Source organism: Anas platyrhynchos, chromosome 1 (genome assembly GCF_047663525.1).
Source record: "Anas platyrhynchos isolate ZD024472 breed Pekin duck chromosome 1, IASCAAS_PekinDuck_T2T, whole genome shotgun sequence".
In the NCBI taxonomy this organism is placed as follows: domain Eukaryota; kingdom Metazoa; phylum Chordata; class Aves; order Anseriformes; family Anatidae; genus Anas; species Anas platyrhynchos.
In genome coordinates, this window is record NC_092587.1 from 14,669,142 (window position 1) to 14,691,256 (window position 22,115).

At 45.5% G+C, this 22,115-nt stretch overlaps 1 long non-coding RNA gene across 1 annotated transcript in view; it reads right to left on the bottom strand.

Annotated features, from left to right (window-relative positions):
• LOC119715581 (uncharacterized) overlaps window positions 1-21,436 on the bottom strand; it is a 43,770-nt gene extending 22,334 nt beyond the window's left edge. The window contains exon 1 of the long non-coding RNA XR_005262799.2: window positions 19,863-21,436. This is a non-coding gene — a long non-coding RNA (uncharacterized lncRNA). The remainder of the gene's footprint in view (window positions 1-19,862) is intronic.
• Window positions 21,437-22,115: the final 679 nt, after the last annotated feature.

Genomic DNA, 22,115 nt, shown 5'->3' on the forward strand with positions numbered 1-22,115 from the left:
CACAATCTCTGCCCTGAGAGAGACCATCCCCAGTCCTGGGAGAGCAAACAGCCTTCAGGTAGGATAGCAGTCAGGTGGCAGGAAAGCAAGGCTGAGCTTCCAGCAAACAACCTTTAACTAGAACAAGGTGGAACTGCTCTCCTAAGAGAAAAGGATCCCCCTCATGCCTTATCCAATCATGCTGGCTGCAGGCAAAAAGGTGGTGAGCACTGGCCTCAAACCATGTCAGAGCAGGGACTGATGCTTGGTATGTCATTGCCCATAAATGTCTTTTTAGTGACCTCTAGGTTATTATGGAGATGAGAAAGATTTCTGTGGCCTTCCTATTAAACAGCAAAGCCCCAGGAGCCTGGGCTCATCCCCAAATATGACAATGGACATCTCTGATTTCTCTGACACCTGTGGGATAGCAAACCCTTCTCCATCTGGGTGTTGCTCATGGGGTCTCTACCACAAGACCTGTCCTTGCTACAGGAAGGTCTTTCTACCTGTGTGGCTACAGCATGCCACCTCAGCATGTCAAAAGTAAATGCATTGAAGAGTAAACCACCTTCTACTTTAGGCAGTACAGAGTTAACCTACTTCTTATTGCACGGTCTGGGACACCAGTTGGTGAGTGAGCTGTCCTTTCATTTATATGAACTTAAATGCCAAGGGCACGCTCATCATCTGGGACCTCAGCTGGGGAAGCACTTGTTCACAGAGCTGGAAATAAGCTGAAGCACTTGGCAAAAGCAAGGAAGAGGGCACTATGCCAGAAGTAGGTAGAGCACAGGAGACAACGATAATCAGAGACAGGCAGGTTGAGCTTCCTAGTAAATTCAATACTCCCTCAAAATTTTTACTCAGGTTTACTTATTGTTATTCTAAGTAACACAGGATAGGTCTAGCAGTGCTCCCACACAACAGAGCTTCAAAACAGTAAAATGTATAGAGCTCCCCTGTTCCGATCGTTATAGCCTGAGTCTTAGACAGAAGGGAAAAAATAACCCAGAAATTACTAAATAACTTGTTTGTTTGGGTTTGGATTGTCTTGTTGTTTTTATTGTTTGTTTGTTTGGTTTGGTTTGGTTTGGTTTGGTTTGGTTTGGTTTGGTGGTTTGTTTGTTTGTTTGTTTTAAGAGGCTGTATTCTGTCAATCTTTTTTGCTTAGTTCTGCAGGTTTTTCTGAACTGCGGAGCCTAAAGCCATTCTCACACAGACCTTACATACCACAGGAGCAAGAGAGCCACCAAGAGGGATGTTTTGACAGCTAATGCTGAGATTGCAACAGGAACCACTTTAGTTTGCTCTGAAAAGCCCTAGGTGGTGTTTCTGCTGAAAAAGCACGTGTTCAATCCAGCAAATCTTTCCTAAAACTCCTAAAATGTTGCTTTATTTATCAATCCTCTCAAGATTTCAAGTGGCAGAAAGCATACAATCCTGACGGACCTTGACATCTGTGGCCACCATCCAGCCAACCCTACCCACATACTGGCTGGGGCAGAAATACAAACGCCGGAAGCCATCTCTAGGGCTAATAACGGGTCCCATCATTCATAATCAAATTAGGGCCTGAGTTATCATTGCAAGCAATAGCGTGGGAGCTTGTCCCTGCCCTCACCTTTCACAAGTCCAGCCAGCAGTTTTCATGGTGGCTGTACAAAGTATGTCACATGTAGAAGTCATGTGTCTAATCTCCATCTTTGTCTTTTAAAATATCTCTCTTCCTCTTTCTTCCCGGATACAGGACCCCTTAGTAGGTTCCACGTAGCTTTCTGCATACAGTGAAGGCTACTTCTACTTCCACATTTTTGTGGAGGTGATCCTTAATATTCATATAATTTGACATGCTATTCCATAAGTTGATTAACCAAGTTTTGTCTTCCAAATGACAATATGCCTGCAAGCTGGGAGAAAATATCACTCTGTGCTGTCACGCAGTGATTCAGAGGGCCAGGATTCAGAGGATTATTTCCAAGCAGGCGTATGTCAGCGTTTCACTGGGGGAATTTAAGAGCCTTCTGTGGCATTATTTGCAAATTCCTCTGGAGGAATGAATCAAAAGCACAGTGTAGGAGATGCTTTCAGCTATTAGAAACAAAGATGTATTTGTGACCTATCGCTAGAAATAGCTAGCCCTGAGCAGTCAGATAGGTTTGCCCTGGATATTTGTTGGCATTTGTTCAATAAAAAAGTATATTAAAAATATCTAAGAAAATGTCCAAATTGATTCAATACACAGTAGAGGTGACAGAGCTGGGCAACTGCTTCGAAACTGTCCCCTGCAGCAGCAGACTAATGGTGACAGTTCAGTGACCTTTATGAAATATATTGAGCTCAAGATAAATTCCTAGCCAGTGAATGTTCATGTGAAATAAGACTGTATAAATTCTAAGTGAAAACACAGTGAGAGGTAACTGATAGCTGCTACAACAGCTCACACTTGGCCTGCCAAGGTCTACATTTTTTTTTTCTTTATATATATACAGAAAAAAGAAAAACCTCCCACACATTTGTGACGTTTTGGAATACTGAATTACTGCAACGAGATGACTTTTGCACAATTGTGCTCGGGACAGGTGTCGGCCCCTCTAACCATGCCTGCCTGCTGGGGAGCTTGTTCTGCCGGCAGCTACCGTGCTTCACTTCTGCTACACCTCATATGCCACCTAGTGGCTTCTGAAGTGGGAAATTCCTTATTAAACATGATTTTAGACTCACTGCTTTTGCCAGTTAGCTATTTCTCACCTTGCTGGTGAAGAAGCAAGTTTAGGCACAATGCTGGTATGCATGGTGCACAAATGTACTGGCATGTAAGTGTGGTCAGACACCGCAAGGTGCGCCAGCACCCTTGCAAATGACCCCAATAACAGCCCACCCAAGGGCCTCCTCTCATCAGCTGTAGCAAGTTCTCGCTCTTCACTGCACCCTGGGCCTCCCTCCCCCCCCCAAGAAATTTCCACTACCTTGGCCTTAGTTTACGGCTCTCCTGTTTGCCCACCACTCAGAAAGCTGTCCCAGAATCCAGCCCCTTCAGCTGCTCACCATACCCCTATCTCTCACCAACTTAACTAAATGCCTGGAGGAGAAGAGCTTGTACTTTTTACTTCCAAGCATTCAGTCATGGCAGACACTTGCTGCAAAATTCACAGGTTGGATAAAATCCAAGTAACTTCTTACAAGGGCCAGGGAGGACTTTGTTGTTCAGCTCAACACTTTGAGTGCCCTACATTCAATGTATAGCCTTGTGGTTGGGGCATTTCTCCAAGAAGAGGAAGTTTTGACTAAGAACTATGTTTTGTCTCCAGAAGAGTTAACTTGATTACTCTTTCTCATGTCTCAGCATGGCAGCCTAACCACTATGTTAATAAATACCCCTATGCCTCAGCCAGCCCTTAAGTGAAATGCTGTCTGCAGAAGAGGTTGACAGAAACCTCTTGGAGGACTGCCATCAGCACGGTCACTTAGGATGAGCCCAACTCCAGCTTGTCACAGTCAAGAGCACATGTTTGCAGTTACTAATGGAAGGGCTTTGTCATCCTCCCATTTGGGCGATGGGTTTCTAAGACACTCGGGGAAAAGAAAGGATCCAGAACTGAACCACATTATCTCCAGCAACCGCATTAGGCACCGGCAGCAGTAAAGAAGGAGCCTTTCCCCAAACGTTCATTCTTTGCATTTCATTGCAAATGCTGGGAAACTGGATAATCCATTTTAAAAATGCCAGCTAAGTTTCCTTATTCTGAAATAAATTCTCTGACCTTTTAAAAATAGACTCCCAACTTTCTTGAAATGGTTTTCCATTATTTCCTTTGAGGCCATTTGGAGAAGTTTGTGTTTGTGAATGTCTGGTCTGCTCCAGAAGTGGTTGTTTGGGGCCATAAATTATCTGAAGAGCTTTTGTCCAGCTCTGGCACATCTTCCTGCTACACATGGCCATTGCCAGGCTTCACCATGGTCAACAAGAAAACCTGCTAGCACCCTTAAAAGCATTTGCCAATGAAACAAGGCAGATTACATATGGCTTCTGCCCAGTCTGAGCGGGGGAAAGTGCTCCTCTTTCTCCTCTTTTCCATTCTTGCTTTCTTCTCCTTTTTCCCCTCTATTATTTTATGCTCAGGGCTTGATCTTGTATTCTGGACCTTCTAGATGTACTCCAGAGCAACCAACAGAAGGTGAGGCAATACAGTGGAAAGATCCTTATGGTGCCATCTCTTCTCATTTTTTCTAAGCCAACTCTCTATCCAGCCACACTCTGAGTTACTGTTTACTTGCAGTCCTTTTAATTACTCAGTCCCAAAACCTTAGATGTCTTCAAGGTGCACCCTGTTTCTTGAAGCAACACGTGCCTCAGGCTGTTGGCTTCTTAATCTACAGCCCCGTCTCTGTTTTGTACTGTTTGTTTGTACAGTGCCACAAGTCACTACACCAGTATATACAAGTAAGAATAAGTATTTATTTGTCTTCTCACTGTGTAAAACTCCAAAATGCCAAACCTTTCTAGCATTTCAGAGGCATTACAATTTTAGAGTACTGACCCTCTTACACACAGGTAGCCTGTTGTTTTCTCCAGCATGTTTCAAGATGATTTTAGCCAGAGTATATATATACAGATATGAATTGGCACTTGAACCCATGTTTGATGTGGTTCTGATCCTACACCTGGATTAAATTCAGGTGCTGACCTTAGGTGCGATGTACCAGGAGTATTCCACCTTGTGACTACACAAAACCACTACAATTAGTGACAACGGCAAGGCCTGCGAAAAACATTCCTGCCCTTCAGGATCTGTTTCATCACTGCAGTGAAGGCAATGCAGATGAATGCATGTCGTGAGCTGCTGCCCTGCAGATGGAGAAGCAGTGTCATTGTGCCAAAGCCCCAGGTGGCCGTGTCAGGCCACCGAGGCACCCAGTGGGCCCAGTTGGAGGCCTGGGCTCAGCGAGGAGCAGCAGGACTCAAGAAGCACTGGAGGAAGCAAAGCTGGCATGAACCCCTGCCTCCTGCAGAAACGGCAATACAGAAAGGCCTAAAGTGTGTGCGCTCAGCAGCTAGAGGGCAGGCTCATTTTCCTGTAAAACTCAGTGAACGCTTTTGTCGCAGTTGCAGCGACTTTTAGAGTGTTCAGCTGAAATGACTAAACCGTAAATCACTCAGGGCTAATTGGAGAAGTCTTCTGTCTTAGTCGGGGGTGGGGGGAGCCAACCCAAACCCAAAAGCAAACCAACAGATACACAAACGTTCTGGTTGCTTTGCCAGCCCCGGCTCTTGCCAGCTGGGCCTGCTCCTGACAGCGGCTGGGCAGGACCCGTGTCCAAGGCAGGAACCTTTCACAGATGTGGCCATGTCTCATTGCAAACACCCCGCAAAGAGCACGTGTTGGCTTCCACAGCTTCCACGATGGGAAAAAATAATTGAAATGGTTTACAAATAGCTCTCATCAAAGCACTCAATAACTTCCTTTTAATTTACTTCCTATTCAGAAAAGGGCTTGCAAGAGCAGAGAACATGTGACATGAGCTAAGCAGCCTCCGCAGAGCTCTGTCTCAGGCAAGCTACGTATTCCATCACATAAAATTTTCCAGTATTTTCTGTGGCTGTAGAACTTGGGAGCTGGGCTTGTAACGGTGAGCACAACTGGAGGTGCTGTCCAGAAACAGGCCAGCTCCTGCGCTGTGATGTGCCTGGTCAGGGCTCTGTTGTCACAAGGGCATCAGCTCTGCCACAATATAGACAAATTTGTGTCTTCAAAGACAAATTCTTCTCTTTCTTGCATCTTAAAAGAACCACTGGAAGAAACCAGCTGTCATAGTGCTTGTCTTTGCAGCAAAAACATCCTTTTTGAAGCATATGGAGAAACTGCTGACACTGTCTAGTACCGCTGCCATCCCACTGTTAATACAATTAGGGACTAGGCCAAATAACCCTAAAAGTGGTGCCTGAAAATGAGCATAATTATTGTAAATCATTTCAGGATCTCAGATGGAACAAGCTTGCAGTGAAACACAAGTGCTTCTCCCGTTCCCAAACACATGAGTGCTGGAGGGTTTGCTGTGTATTGTGTCAGAAGGGTTTCATGCATGAGAGGCAAGGAGGAGAGAAGCACTGTAAAACTGTGTGCCAAGATAGGCAGAAAAATAAGAAAAGAAAAAAAAAAAAAAAAAAAAAAAAAAGCCTGAGCAGCAGCCATGGGACTGCAGATGCTAGAAAAGCCCAAAGAGGTCCTCGGGGCTCCACACCAGCAGAAAATAAATTGCAACTATGTGGGGCAAAAGGATTTCTCATTAATTTTAAATTTGCTTACTTCTGTTGGTAATATATGTTGTTGTCTGTTAGCTACATTGCAGAAATGAGTCTGCAGCACCCATCCTATGAAACATCACCGCACACAGGGATGGATTTTGAGCTGTGCTGCGTGTTCCCTCTGCAATGATGCGTACAGAGGGGGAGAGGTTTGCATTTGCAGAAATGACAGGCAGTGTCAGCCTGGTGTGGACGGGGAGATTACACCGTGTTGGGCATGGGAAGGGCTTGACAGCTCTCAGCGCACACTTGCTGCCCTCCAAAACAACAGGCAGAATCTTAAGAAGCAAACAGGTATTTGGAGGAGTTGGGGTAATACAGTCTTGTATAGGTGTCACACTGCACAGGACTGAGATGGGATAGCCAGACTTCATGTAAATACAGTTACTGAGAAAATGGTTCCTTCTGTTGCACTTCCTCCTGTCTGCAAGGGCAAAATCCTCATGGTGCTAGCATAGACTCCTGATCCTCTGACCCATCTGATGCTGGAGGTATTGTTCATTTCAATAGAGAAAGGCTTGGAAGAAAATTGAATTTGGATAATTAGGATGCTGCTAGAAGCCCAGAGAGCCTTGGTCCTTGGGAACAGAGGATGCCACAAGAAGCGCCATCCTCCTCCATGTTCATGAGCAAGAAGGGAGAGGTTTCTGTGAAGGAACACCAGCAGAAGACAGGAAGAGAGAGAGATTTAAGCGCGGATGAATAGGAGACATGGAGATGGAGCTGCAAGGAGACAGCCCAGCAGGAGTGTTGTGCCTAAGGCCACATTCCAAGGGACATGGTTAAAAAACAACAGCTTCCTGGCAGCGGCCGCAGCACCTGATTTCCTGGCAGGATGCCGCAGCCAGGGAGTGGCTCCAGGACCTGGCTGGTGGCTCCGTTGCTGCTGTGTTTGGATGACATTTTACCTTCCTGGTAGCTTTTGCCTCTTGATTGCTACAGCTCCAGCTTTCTTTTGCCTTTTTTTTTTCTTTTTATTTTTTTTTATGTCTAAAGCACTTTCTACATGTGTAAGGTCATGTCTGGTGGAGAACAAGCAAGCACCCCAGCACAGTACATTTATTTTTCTTGTTTAACCAAAGTGTAAACCAAGCCACAAACAGAATGAGAACATTTCATCCTGAATTGTGCAGATGAAAGAGACATAAAAGCAGAAGTAGGACCAGAGGGCAAACCTCCAGCCAGCAGCAAGCCCTGACCTCAGATTTAACAGCGTCATTGTAAATAGTCCTGGCCCAAACCCTCAACTGGCAAAAAGGAAAATTATGCCAAACTGGTGCTCAGTGAACAGATTTTCCCTACCCAAATATGAAACCATGACAAATAGCCTTTTTTTTTTTTTTTTTTTTTTTTTTTTTTTTTTTTTTTTTTTAGGGGGAAAAAATGAAAATGGGCCAAGCAGGTAGGGGTGTGATGGTGTGAGCAGCCCCTTCTGTGCCCTTGTGCCCTGCTTTGCCAGTACCGTCCTCCACTTCCGCCTCAGCCCTCCCACCAGCACCATTGCTTGATTCTTTTTGTTGGCTCCAGGGCCTGTACGCTGCGTGGACATCTGAGCTGCCTCTTGCTCAAGAGAGGAAAAACTGTGGTGGCTTCTTCCCTTTTACTCATTTACCAAAATCGTTTTTGCTTGAGCACTCTGCTCCATCGTTTGCAGCCTCTCTGGTGCTAAGGTTTCTGATGGACGTTTTCCACTTAATAACTCCCTTCTATGAGAGATATCTGTCAAAGATAGAGAAGCACCAACATACACAATGCACCTGCATGCCAGTCCCTCTCATTTATCCCTTTACTCCATCAGATCTTCATAAAACAACCTCCTTAGTCAGGGTCCCTTGCTCTAAGTGAATAAGGTCTGAGCCCAGCAGTCACGCACACTGAAATCTGCTGTTGAAGAGCAAGAGAAGTACAAGAGAGAGAGGAAAGGATGCTGTCAAAATGCATTAAAGCAGACTCAAAAGGCCATCTACCTAGGTACATGTTTATTTGTGCCTCCACAAGCCAACCTGCCCTTAGCCTGTACCAGAAGCAGAGAGGGAGCACCCAGCCTTGTGGACACTAGAAACTGCATGCTAGGCTTTGTTCTGTGAAAAGGTCTTGTTTTCTCAACAGCAAGCATGTGACAGCTATTAGGGGTATAAAATCTGATGCAAAGATAGGATCCTGGTCATGGCCTCCTGAAAGGCAGGGCAGCAAGTCAAGCACCACCACACCTCCCTCTTCTTCCCTGTTCAGGCCAGGCTGAAGAAAACAACCATCCTCCAGCATTTTTACCACCGGAAGACTTGAACATAAAACATCTTCTCCTGATAGAAAAGGCCAGCCTTGGACTGACCCTCCCAGTTCATTCCTGCAAGACCCACTGCTGGGAACAGCTTTTTGTCAGGATTAACCAGGGCTTTTGACCTTGCTACATGGTGTTCCCCTACTCAACAACCCTAGCCTCTCAGACACCACAGAGCATCCCTCAAAAACACATATAAAGTGACAACAGCAAGACACTTGTTTTGAGCAAACTTGTCATTGACTATAACAACACAAGCTGCTAGCCCAGAGCCCTTGGTGGGATTACATGCGCACATCCACAAAAGAGGCATGAGGAAGAGAGCTGACAGAGCAGTTGCCTGTATAGTCCTCCCCCAGATGGCTGAGATCCTGGGCAGTTTAGGAAATTGCTGTGCAGAATTCCCCACAGTAAATAACAGGGACTGGTGTTTCCTGCAGAGGCACAGGGGAGGATGCGGTGGAAGGTGCAGGAGCAGACCCATGTTCTCGGCAGTGCCCTAGTGACACAGCCTGGCAGGGCATCGCATGGATGGGGCTAAATCTCTGTCCTCAGTCAGGGGCTCCTGGTAATAGGGAGCTTCAGAGGCAAAGAAGACAAGTCTAGCTGCACCACAGCACACTTGGGCTGTTTATGATTTTTTAAAATCATGGATTTTATCAAATCTCATCTGTGCCTCTGCTGGAGGCAGATCCGTGACTGCAACAGGACCACAGGTGCAACACACAGTGGTCCAGTGCTGCATGTGGGGAATGCCATGGCTGCAACCAGGTCAGGTCTCATCTGGGACAGCTGCTCCTACTTCATTCATCTCCACCCCTCTGTCACAGCGTGCAGATTTACCCTGTGATAGGGGGCACTGCTGGGCAGTGGGATCCATCACCCCCCTGTCTAGCAGGTTGTTAACGCAGGAAGGTTTCCATTACATCAGTAAGGGTGTTAATTTATAGCATGTTTGCTCTTTCTCACCAAATCTTCTTCCAGATCAGAGCTTGCTCCCTCATGCTTGCTGCATGCTAAAGGCGGAGATTAGCAAGCATTTGGTTAGCTGCAGTGCTTGATGCTGTCCTTCACCCTGCCCACCTGTCTGCCAGGCTTCTGTCTGCCAGGTTGAGCAGCTGCTCAACTGCACCAGAATATTTGCTTTCTTGATGTATAGTGTAAGGAAAATATAGACATGTATATATTTTTTGGACTGAGAGTGGCTATAGATGCAAATTCAAGGCCAGGTTCCTTTGGAAGAACTGCTGTTTGGACAAGATCTAGGTTATTGTGCACCAGGAGCTGATCATAAATGGAGTCTAAATCCACCAGTCCAGAGCTACTTCCCCACTCACAAGAGTTATTAATCTGTCTTTTTTTTTTTTTTTTTTTTTTTTTTTTCCTGCTAAAAGGATTTTCTCAGAGTTGCAACTAATGTTTTATGATTGGATCAAGGGAAACAAGACTAACCTGCAATGGAATGAATAATAAATGTGTAGTGCATTATTACTTTATTATTTGGGGAAATGCACTTACTTACACCACATGTGCTATATAGGAAGTTTCTATTAATTGCATCTGAGAGGTGAGATCACTAGTTTCCAACAAAATACTTTAGAGTCCAAACTAAACACATAACAAGCATTTTGCATTTTTATATCTGCAGCAAGGATTGCATTATCCAATAAAAAGAATGGTTTCATTGTAATTCATTGGCTTGCATCAGTTCAAGACAGCTTTATTTATTTGTTTGTTTGTTGTTGTTTTCTTTTTAGTGTAGCTTCTGTTCATTATTATGAAGATTTAAAACAAAGCTTACACCACTCAGATCTGAGGCAGACCTGAATGAGTCTTAGGCACAAATAGCCGAAGGCCTCTGGGGCTGCATGTTGCCATCAGACACTCCTTTCCACTGCTCTGCATCGCATAGAGCTGCTTACGTGACATACAGTGATGTGGCACGATACAACGATATGGTGACATTGTGCTTGTTCCACCCAGCTAAGAGGCAGTAGACAATTAAGTCCACTGTTATCCAGAAAGACATGCTCAACCCGCTGCTTTCATTCCAGTTTGTCAAGCAAGTGTAGATGTAGGTTATGGGTAACGAGCCTGTTACAGCAGCTGTTGCAAGCCCAGGCTCAAGAGGAGATAAGTCAGCAAGAAATGCAAACAGAAACTAAACTACAAATAATGACTGATCTATTTTTTGTATGACACATAGATTAACAAGTGACAAGCTCTCTAAGTCCATAAAAATGCTCTCAGTGATGGGAAAATGTACGAAAATGTCAATATAATTTAAATTGTTTTTACATTTAAAATAGCCAGAAGGAATCCAAAAAGAAGAATAGAAAATCACCAGACTTCTTTGGGTGAAAAAAAGAGCAATGGAATTCCTAATGAATTCCTATTTAATGTGCCAAATTTCTGCCAAATAAAGGATTTTTGCTTAGTTAACAAATACTTGAAAGCCTGAGATTACTAAAGAAACACTGTCTCAGCATTAACTGCTGATGGTTACCAGCGGAAGTCATTGCAACAGCAGCCCTTGTCCTTCTTTCTGTTGCAGAAACATCTCACATGGGCCTGGTTAAAAAGTGTCATTTGTTCCTAAACCAGGGCGTCTCGCTGGCACCAACACCCTTCTTCTCTCAGCAGTTGGAGCTTAGCAGCAGGAGGTGACACCACAGCCTGGTTCCCTCTGTGGATGTAGAACTGTCTAATATATTCTCAAAAGACACTGCCTGTCCAGCGTCTCATCCCTACCCACTGTACCTTGTGCAGAAATACATGAATTCAGTGCTCAGCTGCTAAAAACATTGGGGCTTTCCTAAGGAAGAATTATTCAGTGGGAGAAGCCCTGGACAACACTGTCTGAAGTCCTCAGACCTAGCAGGTTGCAGGCTCCTCCTGCCATGCGAGTGCTCTGTGATACAGCAAGGACTGCAACCACACAGCTTCTGCAAAATGAGTGCATTTTCTATAGGCAGCAGCTCCTGTTCTGTTTCCATTCATCTGGGCATAATGGCAGGGCCATTGAGAGAAACTCATGAGCTTTTGGTGATTTAGCAGGTTGCGTGTGATCACCTCCAGCTACCCAGAAGACCTGCTCGGACACACCAGACCCTGTCTCAGAGTGTGTTAACCATGAATGTACATGTAGGATGCATGCAGAAAGCTGCCCATATCTCAGTGCAGGAGAAAAAGGTGGAAAAGGGTCTTGATGCTTTGTGTTTTCACATCAGTTCTGCATTAGGAAGGCTTGGCCAGGCTCTCTCTGGACAGTCAATGGCTCTTTGAGCTTCTGGAGGCAAAAAGAAACCCAAGAAAGAATATTAACCAAAGTTACAGTTACAGAAGACTTGTGTGTCTGCAACAGTCCATCATGCTGCCCACGGGGATTTTACACTCGTGCTGACATGCACCAGAGCGAACAAACCCATGGTGGGTAACATACTGTAACTCACACAGCTGGAGAGCTTCTTTGGCTTTGCTATTTATACACACATTCAGCTGGAAATATGTCTTGTAAAGTGGAACATGACAAGAAGAAGCAGTAATGGGAAAAGCAGTATTGTCTCTTGAGAAAAAGCCTTTGTGTCCTCTGCAGTGGAGAATGAGCACCAAAAGGTGGTGGTTAGCAAGGTCTCTCTGTTGTTCTCTCTGAAGCAAAGTGGAGAGCCTGTTTTGCTAGTACATAGCTGAGAAAATGCCAAGTCAGACATGCAAAACAAAAAAGAAGGAAGGCAGGGAGGGAAAGAAAGGAAGAAAGGAAGGAAGAAAGAAAGGAAGAAGGAAAGAAGGAAGGAAGGAAGGAAGGAAGGAAGGAAGGAAGGAAGGAAGGAAGGAAGGAAGGAAGGAAGGAAGGAAGGAAGGAAGGAAGGAAGGAAGGAAGGAAGGGAGGGAGGGAGGAAGGGAAAAGAAAAGAAAAAAGAGAAGAGAAAAGAGAAGAGAAGAGAAGAGAAGAGAAGAGAAGAGAAGAGAAGAGAAGAGAAGAGAAGAGAAGAGAAGAGAAGAGAAGAGAAGAGAAGAGAAGAGAAGAGAAGAGAAGAGAAGAGAAGAGAAGAGAAGAGAAGAGAAGAGAAGAGAAGAAGAAAAGAAAAAAGAAAAGAGAAGAGAAGAGAAGAGAAGAGAAGAGAAGAGAAGAGAAGAGAAGAGAAGAGAAGAGAAGAGAAGAGAAGAGAAGAGAAGAGAAGAGAAGAGAAGAGAAGAGAAGAGAAGAGAAGAGAAGAGAAGAGAAGAAGAAAAGAAAAGAAAAGAAAAGAAAAGAAAAGAAAAGAAAAGAAAAGAAAAGAAAAGAAAAGAAAAGAAAAGAAAAGAAAAGAAAAGAAAAGAAAAGAAAAGAAAAGAAAAGAAAAGAAAAGAAAAGAAAAGAAAAGAAAAGAAAAGAAAAGAAAAAAAGAAAAGAAAAGAACATCCCTTGATTCTAGGTTGCAGGAACAATGCTGTCTTCTCTTTGGGTATCTTCCTGTGGTGTAGAATAGCACCATTGCAATGAGTTGTGTTACACCACACACTGATAAGAGAATGACAAGTGGTCAATAACGGTGGTAGTGCCTGGATGGTCTGTAAGGCCTGTCTGCATTTAAACGTGGTTATGAACAATGGAGTTGGGCAATGTAATAAAGAACGGGACTTGTACCAGGCTGTGGGAGGTCTGCGTCTCCTACTGTGTCACCTGAGGTCTCAGAGACATGTTCGTGTAGTATGGACCAGTCTGAAGGGAGGGAGGAAAAACCACACCATCCTTAGGAGAAGGATCACCAGAAAAGACCATGAGATGTTCCCACAAGGAGGAGAAGCAAAGCTCTGGAGCCAGGAGCTGGAGTCAGTGGTTGCCACATGCGTTTTTGGAATTGCACAGACCTATTGAAAATTTTCTGTGTCATGCAAAAGGATGTGGCAATTTCTGAATGTCAGTGAGGCCAACCCTAGTTTCCAAATTAACTGCTTGTCTCCCTAACTCTCTCATTAGAGACAGCCTATTTAGAAATTCTTGAAAACAAGTAAAGATACAGCACACTACTTTATAATTGTCGGCTGGGAACACTAACCAGCTGGTTAATCTCTAAAAGTCTTGAGCCTAGCTAAAATTGCTTCCACTGGTGGTCACTGAAGTGTGTTATTGGTACTGAAAGGCTTGACTTTAGCAGTGCTTCCCCAGAACTGAGGTGTCCGAGTGATGAGGACACTACATGACTGAATTGTGCTTTACAGACAAAAGAAAATAGTTAAGAAAAGTTGAGTTTTCAGACTGACAATGCTACTTCTTGAAAAATGAACACATCTGGAAGACCACTAGTTCCTTCTGTCATGAATCATGTTCCAGACTGTTGGGAATGGAAGGTATTCCAGCTCTTTTAGTTCCCATTAAACAAAAAGGAACAATTAACATCCTTTATGGAATCAACTGTCTGGAACAATAGGAGCCACCATCCAAAATGCAGGCACATGACACGAGGGAGCCGAGGGAGCCAAGCAAGCTCGGCAAAATGCCTTGCCAGGTATTGCCTGGTAAAACAAGCTGCATGAACCACTGGCTGGAAAAGAGCTCGGAGCTGCAAACAAAGTGTTTCCTCATGTTAAGCAAAGAAGGCAGCGCCTGTTCTTTGTAAATAAGCAGCTCGTTTTTAAAACAAACCCAATGCTAAAGAATTAACTGAAACAATCCAAACTTTGGCTAACCACTGGGGTCAAAATAGGATAATAAATCTTTTTTTTTTTTTTTTTTTTTTTTTACCTAATAACAAAACCCATGATGCTATTCACTAAAGACTCGAAAAAAATTGGGAATGACATCATGCATAATTCTAAAGATTCCTAAATGTTCCTTCAGCTGCCTGGCAGAAGCACCCGGTCCTGCTGTTCTCCCTCTGGCATCTCTCACAACAGGCCTTGCAGCGGGGACAGCCTCCCTGCAGGCACTGAAAGTTTGGTACAGCTCTGTTCAAAGTGTGAACACGAACCCAGAAGCTGAGCTGAAGCACAGGGCAGGAGGCTTCACCCAGGGCATTTCTGCAGGGGCCAGGCCATGATTACAACCGCTGGGCAAAGGGGAGTGCTGGTAGGGTCCAAAAGAATAAAGAAAATGATGGCTCTTCTTGACAGTGTAGGCTGCAGATAAGCACATGATGGGTGATGAGTCCAAGTGAACAAATCTGAAGGATACTTTGAGTCCTCACAAAGGGGAAAGCAAAGAAAGGGCAGAGAGGTTATCAGCAGAGGAAAGCTGGAGCAGAGATCTGCAGGAGGTGAGGAGGGAGGTGACAAACTTTAATGACAATACGGAGGTATATGGAGGGAAAATGAGGTCAGGCAGTGAAGAACTCAAGAAGGACCTTGTAAGATAGAGTTAGCAGCTTATATAATGGCAAAGGAGACTCAGCCTAGGCAGATGTAAAGCAATGAATGCACTTAGGGAGAAGCAGCTCCAGCTTCATGTATAAAACAGTCTCTGCTCACAATTACTACTCAGGAAGGAGGCCACGGTAGATCTACTGAAAACACTTCCTTGAAAATATCAAATCAATGCTCAGTAACAGTCAAAGAACAAATAACTGTTATGGAATATGGGAAAGGAATAGCCAACAAAACAGTGAACATTACTGTGCCTCTATATAAATCCATCTTTCAGCCATTCCTTGAATACCGTGTGCAGTTCTGGCCCCTCTGAAAGGTTAGCAAAGCAGTTGGAAAGGTTCAGAGGAGTGTAACAGGATGAGCAAAAGCCTGATTGCTGTACCATGCAGGAGGTTGGGGCTTCTCAAACTGGAAAGGAGATGAGATGGGGTTACTGCATGCAGAAAGCTATGAAATTGTTAATAGCATAGGGTGGAGAGGGATTGAGTGTTCATTGTGCCTCCAGGACAGGAACGAGGCACCAGCTAATGGAGCTAGGAGCCGAATCCAAAGCAAACAAAAGGAAGAGGCTGGTCATGCAGCAGGCAGTAGACTTGCCAAGGAAGTTCTTTCCAAAGGACACAGGAATTGCAAGGAGCTTACAAGCTCTCCTAGGGTGTTTGGAGGGGTCCATGCCACAGCAGGTTCAGGAAATCCTTTGAGATGAAAATAGCTGGAAGCTGCAGCAGTGTTAAGGGAGATGTGATAGTTATGTTAATTCTGCTCTTAACATTTTCCTAGGTGTCTGCGTATTGCCAGTGTTGAAGGCAGAAGAGATAGACAGGTTAGAGGGTCCAAACCAGCACAGCTGCTCTTACCTTGAGCAATAATAGGTAAGCTAGGACTCGGGTAAAGAAGGGGATCCCAAAGGGAGCAAAGGTGACAGCATGGAGCAAAGCATGAGGTGAACTCAGGGGGTTGGGTGAAATTGGCACAGTTAAACTGCAGTCCAAAGGTGTAGATAAGCAGGCAGGAGAAAAGCTGCAGTTTCAGCTCCATCCGTGCTCAGGCTGAGCCCAGACATGCCCCACTGTAATCAGGAGCAAAGCTTCCCCCTGACTCCAGCAGATCAAGCCCTAAAGTCATAAAGGCAAGCACACGAGTGAGGAGTTTCAGGGTCAAAGAAGATTTCCAGGATATCAGGAGACACAGCACAGGTGGATCTGTACAGGCAGAATTTACAATTCATCTCTTTGTTATCTATCTGCCAGATCTGTATGGTTTCACTCCTGATAGGATCCAAGTAAATTTGGAGTATAAAGATATTCCTTTGCAGAGTCTGCGTGATCCTAAAAAAAGACGTATTCTGTAGGCATTGCCCACAGCAATGTTATTTTTTGAAATCTTTTTAGTGTGTACTTTGACATAAGCAGTGCTGCCTCTACTTCACTCCAATCGTGATATAATCCAGTGGTGAGAAGTTACAGTCTTGGCCTCAAGGCAACGTGAAAAGCCCCCCAAAAAGGCTTAAGGATATGCGGGTTCGAGAAATACAGCCTCAGAGTGTTCCTCTTAAATGGAAGGAGCCAGTGTTCACTAGTTACCCAAAGCACAGATTATTGAATCAATCAGCAAAGTAAATATGTTTCTTCCCAGAACTGAAGAATGCTTCACATTCCAGTGGACATCCTAAATATCACAATTCCCCTTCATACAGACAACAATCATTTTGGGTAATGAACTTGAAATTACCCTTTTCTGTTGTGTGGTTGTGCTTTTCTGTAGGACTGATCTTTGTTTGCTTTATGACTCCCACATGCAATTTCTCAATAAATGCTCACATTATAGTCAGTCTTCTGAGAAAAGAATCTCTCACTCTTTCAGCTGAAGTACACTGCTTTTCTTGGAGTGCAGAAAACAAAATCATTTTAAGAAGCTGATCTGATTTGCTGGGTTAAACTCAAAATATGCCAAATTGCTCTGCAGACATGGCATAGCCGCTGACCTACGGCAGGGCTGGAAATTGTTCCAGGCTGTGACGTGCCGTGTCTGTTCACGTCAGCTGTGCACTGGGAAATGCAGAAAGGAAGTGGCTCACTGAAAAATGTCCATCTTAGGGCTTGGAAAGATTCCGGTAAAGTAATGTTATTTGGGATGAAGTCAGCTTCTCAGACACAAGGATAGTGATGTCATTTCTCACACAGTGAGAAAATTAAGATTTCTCACTTTTCTTTCAGTGTGCTCAGGACAGCTCACATAGACGATGGCACAGCATCCAGCATCCCTCTGGTGAGGTTTACAGATACGTGTCCCATTCTGCCCATCTGTTATTCACCCAATGCCATTAGCCCTCAGCAACTTCTTTTCATCATTAAAAAAAAATAAAATAAAATTGCAGATTGACTTCTCTGTGTGCACCTCCATTTCACATTTCTTCCCTGCATCCTGCCCAGACACCTGCTTTGCCAAGCTGGGCATCTCTGCATGGTCCCCGCCACTTGTGGAAGCATTTTGGCAGCAGGAAGCTGCCGCAGTGGGTCTCACCCAGCGCTTTGGTATCTGTCCTCCTGCCTGACTTCCTTATCTCATCTGCTCATCTTGCACATGTTCGCTGGGGAGGGGGAGCCAGCATTCAAAGACAGATATTTGGAAGGAGAGCAGACCTACCCCAGTGCAAAACCTCATGATCTCTGCGGACATTGCCTAACACAGCTTTTGTTAACGGTTAGGAAGGAGAAGCTCCAGAGCTCGTTCAGGCTGTAGCCATTTGAGCATTTTCCTTTGAAAGTAGTCTGCCTCGTCTGTGCCTCCAGCCTGGTTTTGTATTGCAGTCGTGCCATGCCATCACCAGCAGATGTGCAGCTGCACCATGAACTGGCCTGGGGAACTGATCTGGCTGAAAACTCACCCAGCTGAAAAAAAAAAAAAAGGAAAAAAAAAAAAAAAAAGTAATTTTCCTGCCAGCTCATTTCTCTGATCTCATTTACCACACGGCAGCACTACGGGTTGTATCAGCACAAGGGAGGTAACCGCTTCCCGCAGCTGTGCCGACTGCTGCCAAGCACTCCTGGAGCAGCAGCCCAAGCCTTCGCCCCATGGACGTGCTCCCTCGCAGGAATCAGGTTTTCCCATTTCATTTCCACTGCTCAGGCAATTCTGGCTTGTATGTGGATGCTCAGAGTGTCATTTGAGGAGATCTTGTTAGAAAGCTTGTGTGTAGCTGGGTCTGCCAGCGCTCTCCTTATACACACAAGGACAGTAGGAGAAGCATTCCTCTGGGTGCTTCTCACTTCAGTTCTTGCTCTTCAGCCCCCTTGGGGAGTTTAAGTAGATAGTTTATAAAGGCAAAGCCTTGTGGTAGTTTTTCCCCCTCCTCTCCTCATTCCCATTAACCAGTGGGTGGGAGAAGCATTCTGCTCAGCCTTGAGACCTTCGTGTCCCAGAGAAAATGTCTGACACTCAAATACTTCCCTTCCGGTGCAAATTAGTGGGTGGAAACAGGAAGCTGGGAACGTGAGCAGCTTGGCACACACCAGGGCTCTGTCCGTTAATAGCTGCGACCTTCGTGACTAATGCGGCACTGGGAGGCACTGGGGTGCGCTAAATCCCTCCCTCCAGCACAATTATCCTCCTTGGCATCTCATCGCCCTCCCAAGTGGGGAAGCTTCAGACCCAAACCCTGCCAGCTCCTGCACGACACACAAAGGTCCAGAAATCAGCCAAAGGACATGAGAGGAGGTGATGGCTGAGGCCAGCCCCATGCTTCTCCTTGTGCCTGGAGCTCAGTCCCCACCACGATGGTCCCCTTGCTGTGTGCTCAGCCTCCCCCACAACCAGTGTCATAGGGCTGATGGCCACAATTACAGAGGGACAGAAGGAGCCCCCTCCACCACCCACAGCCCTACAGCCACTGCTGACCCACCAAACCCAAAACACTCCATGCTGATATTGTGGCCTTGAGATGTGAAGGGAGGGGGCATCTCCCCAAGCCCAGCTCCATGTACATCCTTTGCTCTGTGTGCATGCACGCACCTGGGCACTGATGTGCTGAGTTCCACTGTGTGACTGTGCCCCTGCTTCACATCCACTCTGTTTTCTTTCCCATCATCGTTGGAGACCCTCTTTTTACCAAAATACCTCCATGTTCTAGGCCCACTACACCACTGCATTTGCTTACAACCATCAGCAACCATTGATGGCTTAGACAGAGGATGGATTTTGGAGTCCAGCTGAATGTGGGCTCTGCACCAAGCCTGTGTGGAGGCTCAGCCCCATCCCACTATGATAAAGACCCTCTCAAAACCCTCCAGTGGCTGTGGGCCAGCACCTAGGCTTAGGATGCGGTCACATATCCCGTTTAAAGCAATGTCAGCACTCCCTACAGACAGAAGGAGTATTTAAAATCTTACATGTATGGAAGTCAGCCAACAGTGGAAGCTCTTATCTCAGGTATCAAAGTGCATGGCCATCCACCACTGCATCCTGACCAGGGAAATTTGCCTGGAATTATCAAGCTGTAAATGTAAATCTAGGGCATAGGGCATCAAGAAAGGAGAAGGAAACAAGGAGACAGAGCTTCACCCTGAGTCCTGAACTCCCAGATAATGCTGACAAGACACGCTCAGGGACAGCCAGGGAAATCCCCAGAGGGCTGGTGCGCAGTGAGTGCTTCCTGCTGCGCTGTGCTGTGCCACCAGGGAATAGGGCTTAGCAGTGAAGCTGTGGTGGGGATGGACCCCACAGCCTTCAGGGCAAGGTCTGCCCAGCAGTGGGTTGTCCTGGTTCTGTTTGCTTATGGCGAACACACCGCCCTTCACTCACCCACAGTCATTTTGCTGTGAATTTACCCAGCTCTGCAAATGGTGTCCCTTCAGAAGGAACCGTCATTTAACTAAAGGTTGGAAAGCTATGAGTGAAAGGCATACAAAAACCAATGTCACCAATCTCAAGAGTTTAAGAATCATTACTTACAAATTTGAGAAAGTAAAGATTTTGTCTGATGGTCAGCTTGGAACTTCTGCTGAACTTCTGCTGAACTTCTTCACAGGTGCAGGGGGGAAGCATTAGTTTCCTGCAGAAACCAGCTTGTGCTGTGCAGCTGTGGCACCCTGGGCTTTCCTCTGAGCATGCACTGCCCAGCTCCTGCCCTTCCCTTGCTTCAGCCAGCCCCTGGGCCATTGCTTCTGCTCTGCTAGCACAGCCTTACGGTAAACCTGCTCAGAGGCTTGAGCTGGCTGAAAAATACCCCCTCATTTTGTGAAACAGGAGGCAGGCAGCAGTAGGAGTTTTCCCTTAGGAGAGGCAGCCCCAAGAGAAACATCGTGGGAATGAAATAGCTGCACTAGAAACCTGGCCAAGGACTTCATTCGCCTCCATTCCTGAAGATGATCCCGATTCCCTCGTGGCCCGCAGAAGCAGTACTTTGGCTTCAACGGCAGCTCACTTCTGCCTTGCATTGTCTCCACAAAGCAAGCTGTGCCACCAGTTTGTGTGTGTTAATACACAACATGGAATTAGACGTGAATCTACGGACTCTATCCGGAAATACATTTTTCACTCTAAAATTAAGGCTTCAGCTTCTTTTCTCCAAGCAGTTCGGCATATGACTGTCTGATTTGCGAGTAGAAACTCCAGGGAATAGAAAACCAGGTCCTGAAAATGTTTCTGAACCACAAAACCTCATGCGCCTCATGGAAGAAATGCTGTGTGCTGCAGCACTGCAGAGATCTTGCCTTTCTTCCTGCTGCTGTTGAGCGCTGAGCTGTGCAGTGCTGGGGATGCCACCATGTCCCTGGGAAAGGCTGCGGGCTTAATTTGAGAGACCAGGGACTCCACGTGTTGGTTGCCACCTGGAAGGCTTAAGGTAAAGCCTGTACTCAACTTTCAGCTCAGCCTAGTGCAGGAGACAAACCAGAAGATGAACAAAGTGCTACCACTTCTAGTGTTTCATCAGCTTCATCAGAGTCCAGTCTCAGGAATGGAAAAAAGCATCTAGCAGGCCTCCTCATCCCAAAATAAATACAGTCAGGTTCAAAACAAACTTAGGAAAAAAATGTAAGTATTTTCTGCCAGGAACAAATCTGGAGAATGAGCTATTAAAATATTTACTGTATGCAAAGGTCTTTGCCATCCAAGAGCCTTTGGGATCATTTTTGAGACTATTAAACACTAGAGATGCACAAAAATTGTTGGTTGGAGCAATCTCTTTTTGTTATCTTCAACAGACTGCATGGGAACATGATAAGGCTGGATGTTGTCCTTGATGCTAAGCTCCTCCTTTCATTGCCAGCAGTAATTCTCATTATTTGGACACACTGTAATGCGCTTCACAGCACACTCAAGGCCAGGGATTAGCTGGTGGATGCAGCAGGAATCTCTTGAAATGCTCCCTTATTTTACTCTCAAAAGTCTTAAGAATGAGATAGTGGAGGTAGACTCTGCTGACTTTTTTACTTCATTACCACATGTCCAAATAGGAAGATCAAGGAATATATCTGCAAGAAATATCCACATCAGAGGGTGCCATTGGTTTCTTCCAGTCTGTTCCTGAAGCCTTTGTGTCAGGCTTCTTAAATATACAGCAGCACATTTCAGGGGCTGTTTTGAAGTGACTTCAAATACCATATTGCACAAGCAAGTGTGACCAGTGTGAGCCATGAAAAAGCTCCTGAAAAATTGTTTCTGCAGAAAGGGTGCTCAGATCCCAGGTTAGGCAAAACAGGGAGATTGATATCTTCCAAATATCCATCCTGAACTGATGGAGACAAACATGGTCTCTGCCAAGGGGCATTGAGGGAGGAACCCAGGAATATCTGCACCCACCCTTTTCACAGTCATCATGTAAGTAAAAAATTCAAATTAGTTAGGATGAGGTTTTTGTCCTCTATTTAGTAATGATAATATAAAATTGTAAAGAGAGGATGTTGCCATTGTTGGACGCCCCATCCCTGGAGGTGTTCAAGGCCAGGCTGGATGGAGCTTTGGGCAACCTGGTCGGGTGGGAAGTGTCCCTGCCCATGGCAGGGGGTTGGAACTGGGTGGTCTTTGAGGTCCCTTCTAACCCAAGCCATTCTGTGATTCTACAATAACTGCATTTACCAGCATGCCCCCCAGATAGAAGCCTGGCAGTTGTATGACTGCTGTTCAGAGAAGGCTGGGGCTACCAAACACTGTGAAACAATGAGCCCTGGGCAGCAGGGCACCAGCTGGCTCTGCCAGCCCCCA